Genomic DNA, 15207 nt, shown 5'->3' with positions numbered 1-15207 from the left:
TCTGCACTGCATGCAGTTGGGCAAGCGGGTGAGATTTATTTTCACAAGTAAATGGTGAAGGATCGGTTCTCACACCTACGAAGGTGCTTCAAACACAATATTTTCCATAAGATTCAATAGCTCATGTTCTAAGAATGTTAACACCCATAAATTAAATCGAGTTTGGTTTAGAATCAAGCGGAAAATACTCGAAGTAATCATTCGTTAAGAAAGCTGTTAAGTTTGAAAGCTTTTTAACTTGTGTAAAATGAATAACTGAAAATCAAGGGGATCAGTTCTTGCGTATATTAATTCAGTTATGATGAAAACTGTATTGATAATAGCTCGAACTGATCAAATCAGTTTGAAAACAATAGTTAATATTTAAGCACACAAGATATGTTTATGGATGTTCGGAGACTTCAACTGGTTCTACGTTACCTCTTCTACCACCTCGGGTAGGATCCACTAGAAGACTTTGATTTATACAAATCTTCGTATAAACCAACTCAGCTTAGGACATTACACTACTACCTGATCTAAACTCCTAGCCTAGACTGAAGGTAGCATCTTTCGGCCAACACTTGTTTAACATCTGTGTGTTAAAGACTGCATACAAATTGTTTTACGTCTTTGTGCAAAGACCCACTCAGCTATTCTATAAGCTCAACTCTATGTATTTTTGATTGGTGGGGTGTGTGTGTGAGAAATGATCTCTGAATACAACACAAAAGTATTCTCAAACACTGAGAGAAAATGTGCTTCTAATCTAAGCTAATAACACTTCTAAGTGTTCCCTCACAATCTAGGCTTGTTGCTTCTCGTAAAGCTGATAAGCATTATGCGTGCACTCTCTTCTTTATCTTCTTTACTTCGCACACACTTTATTTGTTGATGGTCTTGGTTTGTATTTATAGCAGTAAGATGACCGTACATCAAGACTCATCAAATATGTTAGTTGCAGCTGAATCCTGTTCTTTGACATTTGTGCCTCGTCTTTTCTGACATGCATTCAGGAATGTCTCAACTTTAATCTTTGCTGAAACATCCATTATTGTACTATTCATAGTGCAAATGCTTTACTCAGTATGAATAGCTGGATTCCATAAGATAAACTTGTCGCGTTCTGCAAACTGATTGATTCCTAAATTATGCTCCGAACTGGTCAGTTGAACTGGTCTTGAACTAATTTTGTGAAATCAGTTGGCTTGTCAGCTGAACTGATTTCACTGATTCAGTTGAACTGGACATTTAGGCTTTTCATCAATTGAGCTCTTCATTAGCTGGTCGGGCTTCTGAAGGTCTTCTGCTAAACCACCTATCAACTGAACAATCAGTTGAACTGATTTTTTATACTTCAATTGGACTGGTTCAGTTTAGGCAATCATTTGACACTTTCAGTTAGCGTCTCGATAGCTTCTGTTTTGACTTGGTAACTGATAAGTTCCAAGCTTGATCAGTTGCAGCATCTGCGCACTTAGGTAAATACATTAGAAACAAAATAACAGGTTTTGTTAACAACAAAATGGGAGCATGAAATGTTCCAACATATGGTGTAACTCTTACACCAAGTGCTTGGATTTAATACATATGGACCTATTTTGCCCTATAACAGTAAAGAGCATAAGGGGAATAAGCTCTATTATAGTGATATTGTATGATTGCTCTCGTTATACTTGAGTTCTCTTTCTACCGTCCAAAGATGAAACCGCTTCAAAATTGATTAAAATTTTAAAACGGTTTCATGAAAAATCTACTTTGATCGATAGGATAAGGTGTGACATGGGTAACGAGTTTACAAACAAAACACTTGGATCCTATCTAGATGGTCAAGGAATTAAACATGAGTTCCCAGCTCTTCCCGGCCTCCTCAACAGAATGGTGTTGCTGAAAGAAGAAACCAGACTTTAAAAGAAACAGGCAGAACAATGATTGCTGATTCAATTTTTTTGCAAAGGCTTTGGGCAGAAGAAGCCAATACACTAAAAACATATCCATGGTTGAAAAAAAGTATAACAAAATTCCTCATGAAATCTGGAATGACATAAAATCGGATATCTGATTTCAAAATATTTGGCTCCAAGTGTTTCATTCACAACAATGACAAAACTCACTTATATGCCTTCGATCTTAAAGCTGATTTAGGAATGTGGGGACCCGGACGCTAACTTATTCTTCTTAATCATTATTAGGATTAAATGGATCAAATAATTAAATTGGGTCATAAATTTTTTTTAAATGTTGAACACTATATAAACAAGTGTACCAAATTTATAATAAATTAGGTCTCATCTCATACAATACAAGATCAAGTTCAATGTCTACAACAAGATCCAAAAGTACAAGTCTTGTACAACAGTAAATCATAACAAACTAATGTTCATCGACTACATATCAAGTGATGAAAGTCAACTCTACTTCTGGGTCCGAATCTCCCCTCTAAACTCAATCTCTCATCCTCTTCTCGACCCTGATCCTGTCCCACCTGTTGTCATGCACACATACAAACACAACAACAACCGGATAACTCCGGTGATAACTATATTCCCAGTATAAACAACGTATATGTAACGTACCGTTCTATTTAATTACTTGAAATTTGCGGAAAATAAAATTTTTTCTTAAATATGAAATTAACTTTCAAATTGCGATAATCCATAATCCGTTTTAAAAAAATGACTGCAACCAAACGTTCGAAATTAAAAATATTGCTAAAACATTTGACTAGGAATCATGACAGTAACATAAAATCATAGTATTTTAAACTTTCATAAATTCTTAAAAATATGGTGGTCCTCGGGTTTAGCCTCCCGCTCAGTCCAAGCCAGCTCACTGGTCCTCACCCCTCGTCTCCTCAAATGCATCCTCACCTGCATCGATCAAAAAACTTCAATACACAATAACCCGTGATTCGACATCGTTTCGCTTTCTATGACTTCTATTACATCCCAAGCCAATCCCGACCCAAACGAACCACCAAATAACACCTAAACACATCCCATAACATATCTAAATGCAGTAACACAAGCCCGGCGATGCCCAACGAAGCCTGAAACAAATAACTTCTAGAACATGTCAAGAACACATTTTCATAAAAGTCGTAGTTTGAGCAGTCCCACAAAAACAATCATAACTCACTCATTTCTAATCCAAATATTTCGTATTTTATATCAAATCGAAGGTATCGAAAAGTTCTACGTTTCATATGTTGAAAGTTTTTCCAGAAAATCGACCGAAAAATCACAGCAATTAAAAAGATAGCAAATTCGTGTTTTCAGATCCAAAAACCGTTTCAAAAGTGATCCAACCATATTTGCTCAAACTCTTACATAACATACACATGATTTTCATACAATAAACATCAAAATATTTACTATGACAAAATCGATGCAGAAACGAAAGAATATACATGCCTTTGGTCTTGAAACGTAGGAAATCTCGCAAATCTCGACGATCCGGACACGAGGAAGAAATTTGGAGCTTCTTGCTATTCTCTAATGGTAGAATAGATGGAAATGGAGCTCAAGAACACTTGAGGAGAGAAGGGAAATAAATGAGGGGAAATGGAGGAGAATTGATGGGAATGAATTTTCTTCCGGAGAAGACTTGGACAAAGTCTTGCAATTGGAGGCAAGTGGAATGGATTTAGGCTAATTTAGGAATAATTTAAATATATTGATTAAGTTTAAACTAATTAATCAATATATGGTGTAGTCCAAATAAAATTTAGACTACTCGAGGCTTGAAAACAAATACATAAAATATTCCTAAATTTACAAAAGTTGCACCACAATTAAGGGAAAATAAAATATTAATTGTCATAGAATAAAATACTCCATAATTTAAAAATTCCTTTTAAACTTAAATAAATATTTTTTTTAAATTTAAATAAATGCACGTGTTTTACTCGTATTGATTTTGGGCTCTACAATATACATGCATTTCATATAAACATATATAAAAGCATAGAATAGTTATCAATAGCATGTATCATAATATGAAAACATGAATCGATATAAAACTGTAAATCAAACTCTTTGATTCTTAATCTCTGACTCGACTCTTATCTAGGGATCCCGGTCGAATAAGAACGCAACAGTCTCCCACCTACTCTTCCCAGCTTGATGGTTGTACGTTCTTATTCCCAGAATTTGGCCTTCTATATCGAATATCTACGATAGGAAATGATCTACTCCTAAGCAACATCGATATAAACCAAATGTCCAGTGACTTGGCACCTCTGCCAAAGACATGTCACATCTGCTATAGACTCTCTGCATGCTTTGCTATAAATCAATAGACTAAGCATATCAATCTCAAGAATTGCAAACATCAATACAATTACAATAAAGTATGTGGTTTTGGGAAACTCAAGCTATCTCTGACTCAAGTCGTGTCTTCCCAGTTCAACATTGATTTATACATTTCTTTTGTCGATCTGACGAAGTCGAAGTCTTGAATTCGAAGCTGTCAATATTCAATCTGGCAATGACATTCGAATATACAATATCAATTTACAACTCAATCAATACTGGATATGATCAGAACTCAATCTAATTCTGTTTCGACGGCATAACAGCACAATCTCGATATACCCAACAATACAATATCAACAGATACAAATCATAACTCATAATCGATAACAAACACAATCTGATATTCTCAAATCGTTATAATCTCAATCAAATTCAATCTGAAAATGATAACAATTTCATATGGTGTCCGTTCTTCAATCTGATTTCGATTATACAATTAGAACAATATCAGGAACACAACAATCATATCATGATCCCTTCAATACCATATTTTCAAACCATGTTAGATCATAAGAAAAATTACTTATTCTTGAAGCTCTTGTCGAGAGGAACACGTTACTAAACTCAGATTGAAAATCAGACGGACGAATCTTGCACAAATCCAATTTCTAGTACATGAAGAAACTTAAACTTCCCTAGAGCTCTCGTTCTTGTTTCTGAAGGGCTGGATGGAAATGAAGTGAAACTTCTCAATTTATTGCATGGCAAGAACAAGTGGCTTAATCTTTAAGCTGCACATCTCGCGCATATGCGCGACCATCATCGGCGCATATGCGCGAAACTCTCTATCTCGGCATTTTACCTTTCATCAGCTCGCGCATATGCGCGCCCTGTCCCCGCGTATATGCGCGAGACCTACTGTCTCGGCACTTCTTCTCTTCACATGCTCGCGCATATGCGTGAGGTCTTCTGCTTCGGCACTTGGTACTCGCGCATATGCGCGCCTCTCTGCCGCGCATGTGCGCGATACCTACTGTATTCCAAAAATACAATACTCATGCTTTGTCAATTCTTGTCTCGGAGTGATCCTTCTATAATTACATCAATTCAAAATCAATAATCTTAGATTAACCGAATAAAAATCTCGGGCATTACAATTCTCCCCCTCTAAAATCTGATTTCGTTCCCGAAATCACAGCCAATCAAATCACATACAAGAAGGAGATATACAGAAGCTAAATAAGAAAACTCACATCAATGAAATAACTCTGGAAACTTCAGTCTCATATCTGATTCAGTTTCCCAGGTAGCTTCTTCAACGCCATGACGACTCCACTGAACTTTCACAAACGGAATAGTCTTAGTTCTGAGCTTCTTTTCTTTACGATCTAGAATCTGGATCGGTTTTTTCAAAATAACTCAGAGTTTCGTCAAGTTTTGCCTCGTCTGGCTGAAGAACATGAGAATCATCAGGAAGATACTTCCGCAGCATAGATACATGAAAGACATCATGTATACCAGATAGAGAAGGAGGAATAGCAAGTCGATAGGCACGAGTACCTATCTTCTCCATAATCTCATATGGCCCAATATAACGAGGAGATAATTTTCCTTTCTTGCCAAATCTGACAATGCCTCTGAAAGGAGAAATCTTCATAAATACTCTGTCTCCTGCCTCAAACTCTAATGGTCGACAGTCTAATATTTGCACATTTGGTCCTGTCTGTCTTGAGCTGTCTTCATTCTCTGCTGAATCAGTTTCACTTTCTCGGTCATCTCTCGAATCATATCAGGTCCAAGTTCAGGTACCTCAGATATTTCATCCCAATAAAGAGGGGATCTGCACTTCTTACCGTACAACGCTTCAAACAGAGCCATCTCTATACTTGTCTGATAGCTGTTGTTGTACGAAAATTCAGAAAGTGACAACGAATCTTGCCAGCTGGGGCCAAAATCTAGCACTACAGCTCTCAGCATATCTACCAATGTCTGGATAGTCCGCTCTGACTGTCCGTCTGTCTGAGGATGATATGCAGTACTCAAATGCAATTTCGTACCTAGAGCTTGTTGCAAACTGTGCCAAAAGTGTGAAGTAAATCGAGGATCACGATCTGATACAATAGACTTTGGAACATCATGCAATCTGACCACTTCTCTGACATAAATCTCTGCCATCTGGTCATGTCTGTACGTCATTCTGTACGGAATAAATCATGCTGATTTGGTCAACTGCCAATAACGACCCAAATCGCATCGCAACCTCGGGAGGATCGTGGTAGCTTCGTAACAAAATCCATGGAAATGTGATCCCATTTCAAGTCAGGAATAGATAAACTATGCAATAGACTTCCTGGTTTCTTCTTTCTGCTTTCACCTGTTGGCAATTTAAACATCTAGATACAAACTCAGAAATGTCTGATTTCATCTGTTTCCACCAAAACTGTTTCTTCAGATCATTGTACATTTTTCTGCCATCAGGATGAATACTCAAACGACTACAGTGCGCTTCTGTCAAAATCTGCTGTCTCAAATCTGAAACATCTGGCACAACAAGTCGATTATTCACATACAATATATCATCACGAACCTGATATTCTAATTGATGCCCTGATCTGACCATCAATATCGAGTTCTGAACATTCTGATCAACTTTCTGTGCTTCTTTAATTCGAAAAATCAACTTTGGTTCAACTTGAATGGCATACAATCTCAGAGGTTGACAATCTGTCTCAAATATTAATCCAGAAAAACAGCAATCTTCAACCAAATATGAAACACCAATCATCGATAAGGATAAAGAACATACCTTTCGACTCAGTGCATCAGCTGCTGCGTTCGATTTTCCCGGATAATATTTGATTTCACAATCAAAATCTTTCAATAAATCAAGCCATCTTCGTTGTCTCATATTCAATTCAGATTGTGAAAATAAATACTTCAAACTCTTGTGATCAGAATAAATATCAAATTTCTCACCGTATAGATAGTGACGCCAGATCTTCAATGCAAACACGATAGTAGCCAATTCAAGATCATGAATCAGATAGCGAGTCTCATGTGGTTTCAATTGTCTCGAGGCATAGGCAATAACATGTCCTCGCTGCATCAAAACACAACCTATTCCTCTGTGAGAAGCATCACAATAAACAACAAAATCACCAGTACCTGACGGGATAGTCACTACAGGAGCACTGGTCAGTCTCTTCTTCAACTCTAGAAAACTGGATTCACATGCCTCTGACCACACAAATGGGGTATTTTTCTGAGTCAACTGAGTAGTCGGCTTAGCAATACTGGAAAAATCTTTGATGAATTGACGATCATAGCCTGCTAAACCCATAAAACTGCGTATCTCTGGCACTGATGTCGGTCTAGGCCAACTGACCACAACTTCAACTTTGCTAGGATCAACAGAAATACCATCTCTAGATATAATATGTCCCAAAAATATCACTTGCTTCAGCCAAAACTCACATTTAGACAGCTTAGCATACAATTTCTCAGTTCTCGGAATCTTCAATACAGTTCTCAAATGCTCAGCATGATCATTCAAATTCTTTGAATAAATCAGAATATCATCAATAAAAATAATCACAAAATCATCAAGATATTTCTGAAATATGCGGTTCATCAAATCCATAAATACAGCTGGAGCATTCGTTAACCCAAGCGGCATGACTATAAACTCATAGTGGCCATACCTGGTTCTGAAAGCTGTCTTCGATATATCAGAATCTCTGACTCTCAGCTGATGATATCCAGATCTCAAATCGATCTTGGAATAAACAGAAGAACCCTGCACCTGATCAAATAAATCATCGATACGAGGCAAAGGATATTTATTCTTTATCGTAGCCTTGTTCAGTTGCCGATAGTCAATGCAGAGTCTCATTGAACCATCTTTCTTCCTGACAAATAATACTGGAGCACCCAAGGAGAAACACTCGGTCTGATGTAACCCTTGGCCAGTAAATCTTCTAACTGCTCTTTCAATTCCTTCAGTTCAATCGGTGCCATTCTGTATAGAGTTTTAGAAATAGGAACTTACCTGGTATCAATTCAATACTGAAGTCTATTTCTCGAATTGGAGGCAAACCCGAAATCTCATCTGGAAAAGACATCAGCAAACTCACATACCACTGGCAAATCTTCCAATGACGGGCTCGATTTCAGTACATCTACTGAATACACAAGGAATCCCTATGCTCCTTTCTGTAATAATCGAGTCATAGACAACACAGATATCAAAGGAATTCTAGCTCTAGAACCCTTATCGTAAAATTTCCATTCATCAGCCATCTCAGGTCTGAATCTCACAATCTTCTGGAAACAATCTACGGTAGCTCTGTACTTGGTCAGCATATCAATACCGATAATGCAGTCAAAATCAGACAAACCGAGTACAATACAATATAATTCTATCTCATTACCATCATACTGCAGCATACAATGTCTAACTGAATTCACTGATATAAGACCTCTCCCCAAAGGTGAAGAGACAGATACTACAGAAGATAATGACTCAACAGGCAAAGCATGCATCAATGCAAATCGCTCAGACATAAAAGTATGGGATGCACCCGTATCTATCAACACATAAGAAGGGTAACCACAAAGAGAACAGTTACTTGCAACAATATCATCAGGTGCTTCCTGTGCCTGTTCTTCAGTCAATGCAAATACATCTGGCCTGCTGTCTCGGAGGCTGGCTAACAGTCTGGCTTCCTCCGGGCCTCTACTGTGACTGAGTCGTAGGTGGTGGCTGGAAAGAGTGAACAGCTGATGATCGTCTATCAATCTGAGCCACTGATCCAGATGATTCTGCTCCCTGGGATCGTTGAGAACTTCGCTGTGGACAGACTTTGGCAAAATGTCCCTGCTGTCGACAAATATTGCAACTATCAAATACTCTTTGGCATTGCTCTGTGGGATGTCTCCCTCCACAAGTTCTGCAGTAGACCCCTGTATAAATCTGGCTCTGTCGTGAACCACTGGAGCTAGATGAACTACTACCAGACTTCTTAAACTTTCTTCCCCTGGCTTTCTAGTAATCTTTCTTTCCACTGCTGCTACCACCACTATCAAATCTGGGAGGGGGTTGGTGGAACTGAGCTGAAGGTTGTTGCTGTTTCGGTGCTGGGGCAACATACGAAGCTCCTTTCTATCTAATCAGGCCGGCTTCTGCTCCTTTTGCTCTATTCAAAGCATCAGCAAAGTTATTCGGTCACCCTGCATTTACCAGTGTAAAGATCTCAGGATTCAGCCCATTAATGAACTGATCAGCCACTGCTTCATTATTCTCAGCAACATGTGGAGCAAATCGTAGCAAGGTAGAGAATTTGGCCACATATTTTTCTATGTTTAGTTGACCCTGTCTCAAATTAGCAAATTCTGCTCCCTTGTCTTTTCTGTACGATACTGGGAAGAATCTTTGATAAAATTCAGTCTTAAAGATTTTCCAAGTAATAACTGTACCTCGATGCTCCAATGCTCTCTTAGTTGTGAGCCACCAATTCTTTGCAACATCATGCAACTGGTGCCCAATCAGTCTAACTCTTCGCTCATCTGTGTAATCAAGAGAATCAAACAACGTTTCAATATCATATAGCCAACTCTCACAGTCAATAGAATTCTCAGTGCCCTTCAAAGTCGGCGGTTTAAATGACTGAAATCTCTTTAGCAGTGTTTCCATGGGTGTCGCTGTAACATCCATCGGATTAGTAGAGGTACTACCCTGTTCTGGGATTCTTCGAGGAGGCATATCTGATTATCAAACTGGTTAGTCACCAAATATAACAAATCTGTTTCAGTCCTCCTCTGATCATCATACCTCTGATCAAAAATCGGTTCTGATTCATTCTCAAGTCATACATGTTTCCAATCAACTTAGATATTCAGGTAAACATGTATTTTATAAAGCAGTAAAACATGCTATCATGCTAGCATTACAAAAGCAGGAAAGAAAACTCAATCTACCCCACTCACTCGCTTCTATCCCAGTCTAAAGGACATACTGCTCTGCTACCAACCGTTGTGGGGACCCTGGACGCTAACTTATTCTTCTTAATCATTATTAGGATTAAATGGATCAAATAATTAAATTGGGTCATAAATTTTTTTTTAAATGTTGAACACTATATAAACAAGTGTACCAAATTTATAATAAATTAGGTCTCATCTCATACAATACAAGATCAAGTTCAATGTCTACAACAAGATCCAAAAGTACAAGTCTTGTACAACAGTGAATCATAACAAACTAATGTTCATCGACTACATATCAAGTGATGACAGTCAACTCTACTTCCGGGTCCGAATCTCCACTCTAAACTAAATCTCTCATCCTCTTTTCGACCCTGATCATGTCCCACCTGTTGCCATGCACACATACAAACACAACAACAGCCGGATAACTCCGGAGAGAACTATATTCCCAGTATAAACAACGTATACATGCATTTCATATAAACATATATAAAAGCATAGAACAGTTATCAATAGCATGTATCATAATCTGAAAACATGAATCGATATAAAACTGTAAATCAAACTCTTTGACTCTTAATCTCTGACTCAACTCTTATCTAGGGATCCCGGTCGAATAAGAACGCAACAGTCTCCCACCTACTCTTCCCAGCTAGATGGTTGTACGTTCTTATTCCTAAACTTTGGCCTTCTATATCGAATCTCTACAATAGGAGTCGATCTACTCCTAAGCAACATCGATATAAACCAAATGTCCAATGACTTGGCACCTCTGCCAAAGACATGACACATCTGCCATAGAATCTCTGCATGCTTTGCTATAAATCAATAGACTAATGATATGACTCGTTTTTACGTGTTTTTAGTGTTGGTTTTGAGTCGCATTCATGCATCATATTAGTTTGTTTAGTTTAATTTTGCATCTTTTTAGCATTATTTAGCATTTGACTGACCTCGTGTATTTTGTGGTGATTTTGTAGGAATTGAACCAAAGAGTGGGAGAAACTTTGGCATAATGTCGAAGAGGATTCGCTAGGGCGGTCAAAAGTGACCGCCCCAGCGAGCATTGTGGTCTGGCCGAGGATTATTTTGCGCAAGTGTCTCGCTAGGGCGGTCAAAAGTGACCGCCCCAGCGAAACCAGGGACATGATCGAGGAAGCTTATTCGAGGACCTCTCGCTAGGGCGGTCAAAATATACCGCCCTAGCGAGAAGCAAGATTGAGAAAGATTTGTTTCCAAATTTCTAGGGACTCTATCCAACACCATAACCTAACACACGAGAACAGCAGCTGTTTTTCATCTTTTATCAGACTTTTCATCATTTTTCTTGGAGAGGAGGCTAGGAGCAAAGGAGATTTCGAAGACCTCGAGATTTCCACGCGTCGTGGCCGTCATCCATCGTCATCTTTAGTATTTTCATTATTCAGTATTTTATTTCTTACATTGATTGTTGGTTTTTATCATGAATTTCAGTAGCTAAACTCTAGATTTGTTGGGATTTGAGGGGATCCTACCCCGTACTCGGTGTTTAACATTATTTCTCGACGGTTTCATTAGTGAATTGTTTATGCTATTGTTCTTTCGTGTTTCAATCGAAGCCTAGCTAACTTCCTTTGATTATTTCATGTTGTTGATGAGTTCGATAGAATAGTTAACAATAGGATCAAATAGTATAAACCACGGATTTAAAATTTTAGTAGATATACGGAATTGGGTACGTGTCGATAGTGATAGTTCACCCGAATGAAAGCTAGTGGATTCCATAGAATGTAATGCAATCTTGAACTTTTAAATATTTGAGGACACTTGAGTACTGCATGTTTTTTATCAGTATTAATATAGCTCGACAGAGTATATTAATTAGTCTAGGGAATTCCGTCGAACTGCACGAGTAAAAGTCGAGTGTAATTATTTAAACACGAGTGGTAGGTGAACTGATAATTCCCAACCAATTCATTTCTCATTTGATTTAATCCAAATTAATCATTGCGTTCTTGAACACATTTTCTTTGCAATTTAATTATTTTAATTGTTTACTTTACATTAGTTTAATCATCAACTCAATTTATCGTTGCTAAAGAAATTTTACTTGAAAATAAAAAATAGTGTAACGCAGTCCTTGTGGAATGATACTCGTATTCACTTACGTTTATTATAACTTGACTATCGTGCACTTGCGATATTTAAATCGAGCTTTCATTTATAAAATAAATTTTGGGATTATTCACTGTGCAAGTTTTGCTCGATCAAGTTTTTGGCGCCGTTGCCGGGGACTGTTGATTCACAATTTTTTATTTTTCATTTAAATTCTTTAGTATTATTTATTTTATTGTTATTTGATACTCTCATTGTGTTGCAGATTTTTCTTGTGGTGCATGCGAAGATCACTCGAGTTTAAGCTTGAGCCTTTTGACCCCGAGATCGAACGCACAGCTAGACGTCGACTACAGCAGCAAAGAGCGAAGGAAAGAATGGAAGGCGATCAACAAAGAGAGGAGCCAAGGCGTATACCGATGTTGATTATGCACAGCTGTCTCTTGATGGAGCACGTCCATGCATCGTAAGACCAGTCATCCGAGCTAATCAGTTTGAGATCAAGCCAGCTATCATTCAGATGATTCAGAACACTGTCCAATTTGGGGGAAGTGCACTTGACGACCCTAATTCTCATATAGCTGACTTTCTTGAAATTTGTGATACTTTTAAGTTTAATGGCGTGTCTGATGACGCTGTTCGTTTGCGTTTATTTCCATTTTCACTGAGAGATAAAGCTAGTCGTGGTTAATATGTTTGCCTGTAGGGTCTATTACTACATGGGAAGATATGGCAAAGGCGTTCCTGATCAAGTACTTTCCTCCGTCGAAGACTATGAAGCTCAGAGCCGACATTACTACTTTTGCTCAATATGAGCAAGAGTCACTTTACGAGGCATGGGAGCGCTACAAGGACTTGTTGAGGAGATGTCCACACCATGAGCTGCCTCTTGGGTTAGTTGTTCAAACTTTCTACTACAGTCTACTTACTCCTAACCGTACTATGATAGATGCTGCTGCCTGTGGTAACTTACTGAGAAAGACGGCGGAGGAAGGATATGAGTTATTGGAGGAGATGGCTGCTAGTAGCTATCATCCTCAGTCTGATAGGCAGAGACGAGGTGCTGGAGTTAATCAAGTTAATGATTTGTCGGCGGTTTCAGCACAGTTAGAGGCTTTGAATAGAAAGATTGATGCGATGAGCATGAGTGGGTCGGCTATGCGTCTGCAAGAAATTTTCTGTGATAAGTGTGGGGGTGAGCATGATGTGCAGGATTGCCAAGATGGCAATCCATTCTATGTGCCTGAGGGAGCACCGGTAAAACAAGTGGGATTCCAGAACCGTCCTAGAAATGACCCTTACTCGAACACATATAATCCGGGATGGAGGAATCACCCAAAATTTTCATGGGGAGGTCAAAACAACCAACATCGCCAACAAAGAGGTCCACCATATGTGATGCACCAAGGATTCAAGCCAGAACCGTCTCGGGAGGAGAAGTCCAATTTAGAGCAAATGATGACTAAATTTATTTCTGCAACAGAGACGAGATTTCAGAACCAAGATGCATCCATAAAGGGGTTAGAGAATCAAATTGGACAATTGGCTAAGCTGATTGCTAATAGGGAGCAAGGAACCTTATCAAACAACACGGAAACTAACCCAAGAGAACATGTGAAGGCGGTGGAATTGCGTAGTGGAAAAACACTCGGGTCTAATGAGGAAAAGACCAAGCACAGTGAGGATGAGGTGAAAAATCGAGGAGGTAAGTCTTCTAACTCTACATCTACACCTATTGCACAGAATAAAATTGTTATCCCTCCACCTTTTCCTGCAGCAATGAAGAAAGCTAAATTAGATGCACAATTTGGTAAATTTCTTGAGATATTTAAAAAATTGCATATTAACATTCTTTTTGCTGATGCTTTATTGAATATGCCAAGTTAGGCAAAATTCTTGAAAGATATCTTAGCAAATAAGCGGAAGCTAGAAGATCATATGACTGTGAATTTGACCGAAAATTGCTCCGCTTTAGTTCAAAACAAAATGCCTCCGAAGCAAAAAGATCCAGGGAGTTTCTCGATACCTTGCATTATTGGTGACATTAATTTTCATAAAGCTCTATGTGATCTTGGTGCGAGCATTAATCTGATGCCTTTTTCTGTGTTTAGGAGACTGGGATTAGGTGAACCCAAGCCAACTAGGATGTCGTTGCAGCTGGCTGACAGATCTGTCAAGTATCCACGTGGGATTATCGAAGATGTTCTGGTGAAAGTGGATAAGTTTATTTTTCCTGAAGACTTTGTGGTACTTGACATGGAGGAAGATTTAGAGATGCCTTTAATCCTAGGAAGACCGTTTCTGGCTACAGGGAAAGCACTTATTGATGTTGAGGAGGGGAAATTGAGACTGAGAGTTGGAGAAGAAGAAATTATTTTTGATGTTTTCAATACTCTCAAGCACACAATGCACAATGATAGTTGCTTTCGTATTGATGTCTTGGATTCGCTTGTTTGTGATTTTGTGCAGGATGGATTGAAAGAACCATTGGAGGCCACTCTCACTACTGAAAAGCAGGAGGACGAGCTAGACAAGGAAAAGATGGAGATGGTAGCTCATTTGAATGCCATTCCACCTTGGAGAAAGCAAGTGAGGCTTAGACTAGAGGAATTGGGAGACAGAAAAGATTTAATGCCTCAAAAGTCAAGCCTAGAGGAGCCACCTACTTTGGAGCTCAAACCATTACCTCCACATCTCAAGTACGTATATCTAGGAGAAAATAATAAATTGCCTGTTATTATTTCCTCTTCTTTGACAGATGATATGGAGAGTAAGCTCTTGGGAGTCCTCAAGGAGCATAAAGGAGCGTTCGCTTGGAAGGTTTCAGACATAAAAGGGATAAGTCCTTCGATCTGCATGCACAAAATTCTGATGGAAGATAAATACTCACCTC

General features: G+C 38.5%; 1 non-coding gene across 1 annotated transcript; it reads right to left on the bottom strand.

The window, feature by feature from the left end:
* Positions 1-13091: 13091 nt before the first annotated feature.
* LOC142525696 (small nucleolar RNA R71) lies at positions 13092-13198 on the bottom strand. The gene has a single exon (XR_012815146.1). It is a non-coding gene; the product is annotated as a small nucleolar RNA R71 (small nucleolar RNA).
* Positions 13199-15207: the final 2009 nt, after the last annotated feature.

This window comes from Primulina tabacum, chromosome 14 (assembly GCF_025594145.1).
Source record: "Primulina tabacum isolate GXHZ01 chromosome 14, ASM2559414v2, whole genome shotgun sequence".
Lineage (NCBI taxonomy): Eukaryota > Viridiplantae > Streptophyta > Magnoliopsida > Lamiales > Gesneriaceae > Primulina > Primulina tabacum.
Note: the sequence above shows the minus strand (reverse complement) of the source record. Positions and strands in the feature narration are given on the sequence as shown.